Here is a 12,681-nt window from a genome sequence, read left to right as displayed (position 1 = left end):
TTTGTATATGAACATTGGCTCCCATTAGAGGATGAAAAACTCATAGGCCTTCAGCTTTTCCCCAATCTTATCAGAAACCCTATCCCTTGACCATGCCCAGGGGTAAAGGGGTCATCTGTGAGATACCTATCACAAGTGGTCTAAGGGCTTCAAACTACAATCTGCAGTTTTCCCTGCAAAAGGAGCATCCAGGATGCACTGGGTGCTGTATTTCCAAACAGAAGCTCTGGGAGTGGCCCCAAGAGATCTCTGAAGTCGTAAATGGCCTGTCTAGGACCCTCACTGGACTCAAGGTCAAGGTGATCAGGACAGTATCCGAGGTGAAGTCTCAATGCACTCTGTGACCTCAAAAGTCCCCCCCTCCTAAAATACATATGAATAGTCTACCCTTGTGCAGCAAAGGGAAAGCCCTGAAGTTTCCCACATCATTCTCTGTGGGAGTTCACGGGACTTGTGATAAGCAGCTACTGCTGCCATCACTACCAGGAAAGACCTGTGGGCATATGGTGCCCCGAGGCAAGGGAAGAGACTTCGAAGGATATGAACAGGGAAGAAATTTCAAGGAGACAAACAGACTTCATCACCTTGTCGATAACTTAGCACACTTTTGTACACTACAAAGTCCTTTCCTAACCAGCTTTGGAATTAGTAAGTTATTGTCATCTCCATTTTACAAGTGAAGAAACGAACCTCAAAGGTTTCACTCAACCCAAGGGTGTTGCTTGCTGTTGTTGTGTGCGCTGAGTCAATTACAACTCATAGTGACCCTACAGGACAGAGTAGAAATGTTCCATAGGGTTTCTTAGGCTACAATGTTTATGGGAGCACATTGCCAGGTCTTTTCTACCACCGGAGCAGCTGGTGGGTTTGAACCACTGGCCTTTCAGTTAGCAGCTGAGCACTTAGTCATTGTGCCACCAGGGCTCTAATCCAACGACAGTAAGTGATAAAACTACAATTCAAACCCAGATCTTCTGATCTGCTCAGTGTATCTCACTAGGAGGTAAGAACACCACAGAGATGCCATGGTCCCGTACAAAGAGAGGTCTTGGGGCAATCAAGGTTCTAAGCTTGGCCTATTTGACTTGGAGTCTTTTAATCCTTTTGTGCCTCCATACTCCATTAGTAAAATGAGGGACTGCTATTTTATTAACACCCTTATTCAAAAGGCCTCCCAATCCCAAAGTGTGTCCGAGACCAAAAAAAAAAAAAAAAAATCTTGGCCAAGGAACAGTGCCAGGGAGGCACACACCCCAGTTAGAGCCAAAGGAAACAGAATCATCACAGCAATTCTGTCTGGGTTCCAGAGGACCTTGGTCACCATATGTCTTAAAAATGCCAAAATCCTAGGGCAACCCGGGGCCAACAGACCTACTTTACTGCTCCCACACCTCCTCCCCGCTACCCCACCAAGGGCGTGGAGACCCTACCCCAAACTAAAACTAGGAGGTGTGAAAATCTACCACAATTCCAAACGTATAAATATTTTAGAGATCGAGCAGACTGCTGCCCCTCCTTTCACTAAAGCCACTCTATCTTCTTCCTCCCCACCTGCTACCCCCTGGGCAGCTCAAGTATCTCTCAACTAAGCACTGTCTGTGGACACCTCTTCCTTTCAACTCAAGCCTCTAGACGCTGGGGGGCAAACCCTGGAGGGAGAAGTGTTACTGCTGAGGAAAATGAGGTCTCTCCCTCAAGGCGCTTACAGTCTAGACCGAGATTTTTGGCGGTATTTTCTCATCCCTCACAGCCCTTCCCACATACGTACCTCCAGAAAAAATCTCCAACCACCCCCAGTGGTCTTCTCGGTACCCCCCTTTGCACCCACTCGCTCACCCCACCTGGGTCTCTGAGGAACGGGGAGTTTCTGCAAATAGACTGTACCCCCTGCACCCACACAAGGTACTCATGAGACAAGGGAGGACCCCAGCAGAGACTCCTGCCCCTTTAAAGGGGCACCTCTTCCAGAAGAATCCCGACCCCTCGGGGCTGAAGAAAGGAGGGAATTAACATCTCCTCCTCTGAAAGGAGGGGGTCAGCTCGCCTGAGACCGACTGCCGCGGAGTCCGATCCGCAGACAGAGAAAGCGAGCGCCAGCGAACGAGCGGGGCAGAAAGGAGAAAGCCTATTGGCCACGGCACCTGCCCGTCAGGGGGACCCGGGGGACCAAGGAGCGAGCAGGGGGCGGGACCCTCCTCTGGTTTGGCCAATCGGAGAGCGGGGCGGGGGCGGGGCCCGGCGGCTCAGCTTCCAGAGCCGGGGGGAGACAAGATGGCGGCTGCGGGAGGGGGTCCCTGCTTCTTAGCTCTCCCCTCACCCGCGTTCTCCTTCCCCGCCGCCGTCCCCGCGCCCTGGGAGAGCTCTCGCACCGCCCCCACCCCGCTGGGGACACCTCCCGCTTCTCCCGGCGCCCCCTCGCCGTGCAGTCCCTGGTCCCCGAAGGCCCGCTGCCCCCGCCCCCGCTCTGGCTGGCCCCGCTGTCGCCCCCATTACCTCAGCCGCCGGCCCGGCCCCACTGCTCGGGGCCCCTGGGCGCGGGCGGGCCGGCCGCTGAGCTGGTCGGCGCAGCCCGGGGAGCGGAGCGCGGCCTCCTCCCGCGCCGGCCTCCGCGGCCTCCGCCGTGCCCCCGCCCGGCCCGGCCCGCGCTGGGGCCCCGGCCCGGCCGCCACCACCGCCTCCGCCGCTCCCGGGGGAGGAGGGGGAATGGAGCCGCCGCCGCCGCCGCCGCTGCCGCCACGGAGCCCGGCCGAGGGGAGGGAGGGATCAGCCCCCAGGCAGGATCCGCCCCTCCGGCCTCCCCCCGCCACCTCCACCCCTTCCCTCGCTCCCTCCCTGGCTCCGCGGGCTCTCCCGCTGCAAAGGAGCCTGAGCGCGAAAGAGGGGGAAACGGGAAAAAATCCCCCCGCCCGTGCCCGGCGCCACGGCGGCCAGGGCGGCGCGGAGAGAAGCGCGAAGCCGCCGCCGCCACCGCCGCCGCCACGGGGCACCGTCCCCGGCTCGGCCTCACGGTGGCGGTGCGGACGCGGCGGGTACGCCGAGCGGAGACCGGGTCTGCACTCGTCGCGGCCCCGGCTCTCCCCGGCCCTGCCCGCCGCGGAGCGAGCCCGACGAGAGAGCTGGGGACATACGGGTTTGGTTGGGAAAGACTGGGATCCCTAACTCTGTAAGAGGGGGGTCAGCCTCCCCCTCCCTGCGGGGGAGGTGGCTGAGGTTGTGAACAGTAAACACCCTCTCCGAGCGGGAGAGTCCTTCCAAAGCTTAAGCCACGGGAATCATTGAAGTCAAAACCGTCTGTAGTTTCATGGGGTGCAGATGCCTGCACTACTCCCAGAAAGTCGCCCCCCCTACCCACGCCCGGGTCCCGAGGACAAAGGTCCTGCGATGTCCATCCCCTCCCCCCAGTGAGGACAGCCGGGAAAGACCCGTCTTTGTTGTGTGCAGGTGAGCGTCTTGTTCCCCACAAGCCATCCTTCTTAAGAAACAGACCTGAGTTTTCATTGTGTGCCATCTTCTCCCTTCTGTGTTTAAGGAGAGTAAACAGAAAAGTTTGACAGTCTGTTTAAGGACGTCTGGTAACTCGTTTGTCACTGTAGGGATGGGAAGCATTCTCTCCTTTTAAACCTGATTTGACTAAAAAAAAAAAGACTAGGAGTCGGTTAATTCAATGCACTGGGAGGCTTTCTGAAAGATGCTTGACAAATGGCAACTTCAAACTCAGATGTAATCAAACTGGCTTTTGTCTTGATAAAAAAAAAAAAAAACATAATAAATTTCAGAAAAGGACTCCTTTGCAACCCCCTCTGCCTTTAAATTGGAGCACTTACCTCATATGATTGAAGTCTTAAGCAGCAATATTTAATGATGTTTTTAAAGGATGTATGCATAGGCTGCCTTTAAATGTGAAAATGAATGACATATTTTGAAAGCGTTTTCTCTGCCCGCGCTGGTAGTGTAGCCTGTTGAGACTCACAATTTCTTGATTGGTTCTGATGATCAAGGACATAGACTCTAGACTCACGAGGTTGAAGGATAAAGTCTTAGGATCCAAGTACTGTCTTCCAAACGTTTAAACTGAACCTACTGCTGCTTTTGATGTGTAGATGTCCCTTGTCCAAAAGAATTGAAATATGTAGAATTTTGAACTTCGAAGCCTGATAAAAGTAAGAAAGCTAATTTGTATTACAAAGAAATTTTCCAATTAGATGTTGGAAACTACTGGCAAGGTGATGATGCAAAAATACTTATATTAACAAGTTTAAAAAAAAAAAAGAGAGTGACTGGTGGAGCTAAGCAAGGGCACGGCAATGTTTTGAAAGCTGTGAGGATGAAATAGTATGAATTAATGTCGAGTGTTCTACAGCTAGGGGGAATAATCATTTGGAGGGGAGGTGTGGAAGAAAAGATGATTAATTGTGGAAAGGAAAGCCCCAGAGGCAAGAAAGTATTGCAATTACTTTTAGTCAAGGAAAAAAAAAAAGCATAACAGAAACAATACTGACTTTCATATTCTTTTGAAACATGAAATACAGTAATCATTTATCCATATAGTTACTAGTTAATAACTTTTATTTCTTGATGATGTTCTCAGAATTTATTTAGCACAACTCCCATTTGTGCATTTGGGAGCTATCTTTTACCAGTAAAATGAATGAATAAATATTTTGAGAAAGTACATGGTTTGGTTTCCACTTGTAACAGTGAGTAAAATAATGATTTAATTGCTGTTGAAAATGCATTAAGTCAACCTAATGCACACGGTTCCCGGGTTTGTGTATTCAAAACCTTTAGTATTAGGACCTTATTCAATCTAAGTGTTTTTCCTTGATTTTCAACGTTCGTATTTTAAAAATAACATTACAGATGTTCTCACTTTCATTTTTGACATCTGCAGTTGGTTTCTATCAGTGTAGCTGCACACATAACCAGTTCACTAGGATATAATCTTAAATGTAACATGAGACAATTATGCCATTAAAAACAAATCATAATGAAATGTGCAGAGACCTGGAGTTAGAAAACCAAAAGGGAAGAACATGCTCAGTATTTCTCAGGCTGAAAGAAATGAAAATTTCAAGCCTCGACTTGCAATATTGAAGAATTCTACTGGGAAAATATTGGACAACGCAGGAAGCATCAAAAGAAGATGAAAAGAATACGCAGAGTCACTGCACCAAAAAGAATTGGTCGTGAAGAACTAGATGGTGCCCGGCTACCACCAATGACCGCCTTGACAGGGAACACAACAGAGAACCCCTCATGGAGCAAGTGAAAAATGGGATGCAGACCTCAAATTCTAGTAAAAAGACCAGACTTAATGGTCTGACTGAGACTCAAGGGACCCTAGAGATCATGGCACCTGGACTCTCCGTTAGTCCAAAACTAAAACCATTCCTAAAGGCAACTCTTAAGACAAAGATTAGACTGGAATATAAGACATAAAATGATAACTGGTGAGGAGTATGCTTCTTAGGTCAAGGAGACACGTGAGACTATATGGGCAGCTCCTGTCTGGAGGCGAGATGAGAAGGCAGAGGGGGACAGGAGCTGGTTGAATGCACACGGGAAATACAGGATGGAGAAAAGAAGTGTGCTGTCACATTGTAGGGAGAGCAACTAGGGTCATATAACAATGTGTGTGTAAGTTTTTGTATGAGAAGCTGACTTGAACTGTAAACTTTCACTTAAATAAATAAAGCACAATTAAAAAAAATTGGTCAGCATTCAGCCATTTTAGGAGGCAGCATATGATCAAGAACTGATGGTATTGAAGGAAGAAGTCCAAGCTGCACTGAAGGCATTGGTGAAAAACAAGGCTCCAGGAATTTATAGATTACCAATTGAAATGTTTCAACAAACAGATGCAATGTTCGAAGTGCTCACTCGTTTATGCCAAGAAATTTGGAAGACAGCTACCTGGCCAAATGACTGGAAGAGATCCATATTTGTGCCCATTCCAAAGAAAGGCAATCCAAAAGAATGGGGAAATTATCAAACAATATCATGAACATCACACGTGAGTAAAATTGTGCTGAAGATAATTCAAAAAGGTTTGCTGCAGTACATCGACAGGGAGCTGCCAGAAATTCAAGCCAGGTTTAGAGGAAGATGTGGAACAAGGGATATCATTGTTATTGTCAGATGGATATTGGCTGAAAGCAGAGATTACCATAAAAAGGTATCTGTTTCATTGGCTATACAAAGTCATTCTACTGTTCATATCGTAACAAATTATGGATAACATTTCAGAGAATGGGAATTCCAGAACACTTAGTTGTGCTCATGAGGAACCTGTATGTAGACCAAGAGGCAGTTGTTTGAGCAGAACAAAGGGATACTGCATGGTTTAAAGTCAAGAAGGGTGTAGGTCAAGGTTGTATCCTTTCACCATACTTATTCAATCTGTATGCTGAGCAAATAATCTGAGAATCTGGACAATATGAAGAATGGGGCATCAGGATTGGAGAAAGGCTCATTAACAACCTGCAATATGCAGAAGACACAACCTTGCTTGCTGAGAGTGAATAGGACTTGAAGCACTTATTAATGAAGATCAAAGACTGCAGCCTTCAGTATGGATTACGCCTCAACATAAAACAAAAATCCTCACAACTGGACCAACAAGCAACATCATGATAAACGGAGAAAAGATTGAAGTCGTCAAGGCTTTCATTTTACTTGGACCCACAGTCAACATCCATGGAAGCAGCAGTCAAGAAATCAGATGATGTATTGCATTGGGCAAATCTGCAAAAGACCTCTTAAAAGTGTTCAAGAGTAAAGATTACACTTTGAGGACTAAGGTGCACCTGACCTAAGCCATGGTGTTTTCAATCACCTCATATGCATGCAAAAGCTAGAAAATGAATAAGGAAGACCTAAGAAGGATTGATGTCTTTGAATTATGGTGTTGGCAAAGAATATTGAACATACCATGGGCTGCGAGAAGGAACAGATCTGTCTTGGAAAAGTACAGCCAGAATGCTCCTTAGAAGCAAGGATGGCAAAACGTCATCTCATGTACTTTGGACATGTTATCAGGAGGGATCAGTCCCTGGAGAAGGACATTATGCTTGGTAAAGTGGAGGGTCATCGAAGAAGAGGAAGATCCTCAACGAAATGGATTGACACAGCGGCTACATCAATGGGCTCAAACACAGCAATGATTGTGAGGGTGGCGCAGGACAAGGCAGTGTGTTGTTCTGTTGTACATGGGATCACTGTGAGTCGGAACCGACTTGATGGCACCTAACAACAATGACAACAAAAACAAATTTGGAACATGTATCAAAAATCCCAGAGGTCTGGAGGGGGGATGGGAGGATAGAGAGAGAGAGAAGCCGGCAAAATTGTCACGAAAGGAGAGACTGAAAGGGCTGATTCAAGAGGGGGAGAGCAAGTGGGAGTAGGGAGTGAGATGTATGTAAACTTATATGTGACAGACTGATTGGATTTGTAAACATTCACTTGAAGCTTAATAAAAGTTAATAAAAAAAAAAAAATCCCAGAGGCACTAAATTTAATACACTTTAATCTTTAGTTTTTAAAGAGTTTAAATTCAGCAACCCCTGGTCCTTTCATGAAGACACAGAGCAATTAAGTTCAATAAACAGGAGCAGGAAACTTTGATTCCAAATAGTAGTTTTTAAGAATCCTTTACGTTTCAGTTGAAAGGGACATATTTGAAGAATGTTTTACCCTTTAGAACCAAAAAAGGGAACAAGAATACAAAAGGTTTCCCTCAAAAAAAAAGAAGTTTTTGGCATCTCAGTGTATCTTTGTCAACATTTTACTCTAATCACTTAAAAAAAAAATTAGTTTACTCACTAAATTAATAAAATGTGTATGATAAAAAGAAAATAGTCCTTAACTGATAGTTAAATTATTTTTAACAGACTATTCCTTATTTGGAGCCCTGATGGTACAGTGGTTAAAAGCTATGGTTACTAACCAAAAGGTCGGCTGTTCAAATCCATCAGCTGGTCCTTGGAAACCCTATAGGGCAGTTCTACTCTGTCTTACAGGGCTGTTGTGAGTCGGGTATGACTTGATGGTAATGTTTTTTTGTTTTTGTTTTTGGGGGGGTTTATTCCTTACCTGAAACCACAGTTTGGAGGAATGTTGGTGGTTGGAATCATTGTGACATTTTTGTGCTGTAATGAAAATGGATTAGGAATATAAGATTTGCTTAGAAAAAGAAAAACGCTTAGGCTAACAACAGATCTTAAATAAAATCCCACACCCTCTAAATTTACTTCCATTCGTCTCTTCCTATGAGGAGCCCTGGTGGCACGACAGTTAAACACTCAGTTGCTAACTGGAAGGTTGGTGCTTCAAACAACCTGGATTACAGCCTAGAAAGTTCTCTGTGGCTGTTCTGCTCTGTCACATGGGGTTGCTGTAAGTGAAAATTGACCCCACAGCACCTAACAACAACAACAATTGGATGTCCAATACTGTACAAGGCTCTTTGGAAAGTAATGACAAAATCGCAAACTAGAAAGGGCCTAGTGATCACATAGAAAGGTAGAATATATACTTTTTCTTGTCTTGATTAGTTTTCAATCAAGAAATAAGCTAGAAATAACTAGAAAATACATGCAGGAGAAATTAGATAAGGCAGTAAATAGTGTGGAGCTAACTGAAAGGTCAGCACTTGGAGCCCACCAGCTGCTCCATGGGAGAAAGATGCGGCAGTCTGCTTCTGTAAAGATTACAGCCTTGGAAACCCTATGGGGGCAATCCTACTCTGTTCTGTAGGGTCTCTATGAGTCAGAATCGGCATGACAGCAATGGAGAGAGAGTGGAGGGCAGAATTGTGCTGTCTCATTAGAGGGAGAGCAATTAGGAGTGTATGGCAAGGTGTATGTAAATTTTTATATGAGAGACTGACCTGATTTGTAAACTTAACGCACAATAAAAATTAATTAAAAAAAAAAAATAGGTCCATGCTTTAAGAGACTGCAAGAGAGTCCATACCAAACCCATGCATGGCTGCCTAGTCGATTCCAACTCATAGCAACTGTATAGGACAGAATAGAACTGTCCCACAGGGTTTCCAAAGAGCAGCTGGTAGATTCGAACTGCTGACCTTTTGGTTAGCAACTGAGCTCTTACCACTGTGCCACCAGGGCTTCTGCAATACAGAAAAAAAAAAAAAACATTGCTATCATGCGGATTCTGACTCATAGGGACCCTACAGAACAGAGTAGGATTGCCCCCATAGGGTTTCCAAGGCTGTAATCTTTACAGAAGCAGACTGCCCCGTCTTTCTCCTATGGAGCAGCTGGTGGGCTCCAAGTGCTGACCTTTCAGTTAGCAGCCGAGTGTTTAACCACTGCGCCACCAGTCCTCCTGAGTGCAGTATACTATGGTTTAAATTACCCATCTACTATGGCTTGTGTTACCCTCTTTGGACTTGAATTCTAGCTTGTACTTTTTACCATATACCCCATGGAATGCTAAACCACAAGCCTGAAAATAAATAGTGGCAAGTGTAAGTTGTTCAACTAGATTTAGTATCTTATAATTTTAATCTTTAATTAGTATTTTTCTTGAATCCTAAACTCTTAACCATGAATGAAGTTAGGACACCATATCAGTTATTTCTGCATTTTAGCACAAGAACTGACCCTGCAAGTATCTGTCTCTGTGGTATAATTTTACTGGTGTCCATAAAGTTCTCCATCTCCCCTAAAATGCCTCTCCACCTGTTCACTGGGACCTGAAAATAATTTATTGGAATAAAGGGTATGATATAAAATTCAAATACTCCCTGGAGAGGGAAGAGTGACATATTCACCGAGAGCGGTTTTTGATAAAGGGGGAGAGATGATACCCAAAGGAGGATTCGAGGAAAGGGAGAAGGGGCACAGAGAGGGAAGATGGGAAATGTGGAAAATAGTGAGCCGATGTGACAGTTTTGCCCAACAAAGCAACCATCATTCTGTTGGAACAGTCTGTTCTCCACTACGAGGTTTTCCTCCTCCTGTTTTTTCTTTGCTCTCCTTTGCTTCTTCCCATGAGGCTTCGATTTCAAATGCAGAAATAGTAAGCCTTAAAAATTTGTGGCTGAGGCCTCAGATGAGGACATTTAGCACTTCTCATTGCATCAACGCATTTGTATAATTTTTATTGATTGACTCGGTGTTAGTTATTAGTGCTGGCGTGGAAAAGGGCAAGTGTTTCGGAAAACAAAAATCATTCCAGCGCTCCTGTTTCTTCTCCCCTGATCCAACCTCCCACCATTTCCCAACCTTCCAAACTTTCCCACCACACCCCCTGGTTTAAAATTGGGCTTTTATATCCATCTCTTTTTATTCTCCTCAACCCCGCCCCCCCATCCAGGTCCTGACAGTAGATCAGCATCCTCCTAACTCCCCAGGGGTATGTTAGCACCAGTAAAACAGTCCCTACCCTTTTGTTACAGTCCTTTCATTTTAAGCGTTCCTGAGATCCACCTAGGGTACCTTTTATGTTCCTCATCGCTGTGAAGGTTCTTTTTGTTCGTTTGGTTTGGGTTGGGTTTTTTGTTTTGTTTTTGCCTGTAGGTGCCCGATGGTCTAGCGTCATTCATTGAAAAGGCTGTCTTTCCCCCATTCAATTGCTTTTGCACCTTTCTGAAAAATCAGTTGAGTTCACCAAAGAGGATATTCAGACGACCAACATACACATGAAAAGACGCTCAACATTATCAGCCATTAGGGAGATGCAAATCAAAACCACAAGGAGGTATCACTTCACTTCTGTGAGAATGGCAGTGATAAACAAAAAACCCCAGAAAACAAGTGTTGGCAAGGTTGGAAAAACTGGAAACCTCTTCCATGGCCGGTGGGAATGTAAAATGATGCAGCCACTGTGGAAAACAGTTTGGTGGTTCCTCAGAAAGTTGAATACAGAATTACCATATGACCAACCAATGCCAATTCTAGCTATATACCCAGAAGAAGAGAAGGCAGGAACGTGAGCAGAAACCTGTACACCCCAATGTTCATTGCAGCACTTTTCACAATAGTCAAAAGGTGGAAATAACCGAAATGTCCACCAACAGATGAATGGATAAACAAAATGCATATACACACAATGGAATATTATGCAGCTGTAAAGAGAAATGAAGCCCTGATGCATGCCACAACATGAGTGAACCTTGAAAACATTACGCTGAGTAAACTAAGTCACTGAAGGACAAATACTGCATGATCTCACTTATATGAAATAAGCAAATATAGAGAAACCAAAGATTATTCATGGCTACCAGGGGTGGGAGGGAAGGGGAAAGGGGAAATTTTTGGGGGGGGCATTGATTTAAAGTGGTGAAATATTTTGGGAAAGGATAGCGATAACGGTGGCACAACATGAAAAATGTAACCAATGTCATTGAATGTAAATGTGAAGTTGGCGAATGTTTTGGTGTGTGTATTTTCACAACAATAAAAAAAAAATCAGTTGAGCATTTTTGTTTGTGTGGGTCTATTTCTGCGTTCTCTCTTCCGCTCCATTAATCCGCGTGCCTACCGCTCTGCCAATACCTCACAGTCTCGGTTAGTGCTGCTGTATAAAAGTCTTGAAGTCAGCTAGGCTGATCCCTTTACTCTATTCTTCTTTCTCAGAATTATTGTAGCTGTTCTTGTTCCTCTGCCTTTCCATATAATTTTTAGAATAATCTTGTCTATATCTTCAAAAACCCTTGCTGTGATTTTGATAGGGATTGTTAAACCTGAATGCCAGTTTGAGGAGAATTGACAGCTTTAGAAGTAGGTTTTAAATTTTCTGAACATGGAGAGTGTTTTATTTACCTCTTTGTTATTGACTTCTAATTTCGTCCATTGTAATCAGAGAAGGTGATCAATATTATAGCAATTATTTGAAATTTGCCGATACTTGCTTTATGGACTGGTAGGTATTTAATTTTGACAACTGTTTCACATTTGCCTGAGAAGAATTCATATTCTCTACTTATTTGTTGCAGGATTCTATTGTATCCAACAATTAATTGTGTTCTTTGAATCTTCTATATTTTTATCAATTTTTTTTTTTTGCATACTTAGTCTACCGGCAATAGAAAGCAGTGTAGAAATCTCTTACCATGATGGCGAATAGATGAGCGTTTCCAACTATTCCATAGTTATATCAATTTTTGTTTTACTTATTTTGAAGCTGTTTAGTTGGCGCATACAAGTTTAGAATTTTTGTAACTACTTTGTGTTTAACCCTTTGCAAATTATGCAGTAACCCCCATTTTCTCTGATAATGTCTTTTGTCTTAAAATCCGTATTATCTGAAACTAATATAACTCACTCAGCTTTCTTTTATTAGTAGTTACTGTGTCTGTGTTAGCTTTTTCTGTCCTTTTACTTTCAACCTCTCTGTGCCCTTATGGGAAACCCTGGTGGCGTAGTGGTTAAGTGTTACAGCTGCTAACCAAGGGATTGGGAGTTTGAACCCGCCAGGCGCTCCTTGGAAACTCTATGGGGCAGTTCTACTCGGTCCTATAGGGTCGTTACGAGTCGAATCGACTTGGCGGCAGTGGGTTTGGTTTTGATTTGGTGGCCTTATGTTTTAAGTTTTTATTGCAACAAAAAAAAAAAAATTTTTTTTTTTTTTATTGCAAACTGGGAAACCGTGGTGGCACAGTGGTTAAGAGCTACAGCTGCTAACTAAAAGGTCGGCAGTTTGAATCTACCA

General features: G+C 44.5%; 1 protein-coding gene across 1 annotated transcript in view; it reads right to left on the bottom strand.

Moving 5' to 3' along the window:
* The window catches only part of BRPF3 (bromodomain and PHD finger containing 3), a 35,522-nt gene extending 32,940 nt beyond the window's left edge, over nucleotides 1-2,582 (bottom strand). Inside the window, exon 1 of the mRNA XM_049890650.1 lies at nucleotides 2,494-2,582. The gene's annotated coding sequence lies outside the window, so the exon portion shown is untranslated. The remainder of the gene's footprint in view (nucleotides 1-2,493) is intronic.
* Nucleotides 2,583-12,681: the final 10,099 nt, after the last annotated feature.

Source organism: Elephas maximus, chromosome 1, assembly GCF_024166365.1.
Source record: "Elephas maximus indicus isolate mEleMax1 chromosome 1, mEleMax1 primary haplotype, whole genome shotgun sequence".
Taxonomy (NCBI): Eukaryota; Metazoa; Chordata; class Mammalia; order Proboscidea; family Elephantidae; genus Elephas; species Elephas maximus.
The sequence above is the reverse complement of the archived record's forward strand: the minus strand, read 5'-3'. Positions and strand labels throughout refer to the sequence as shown.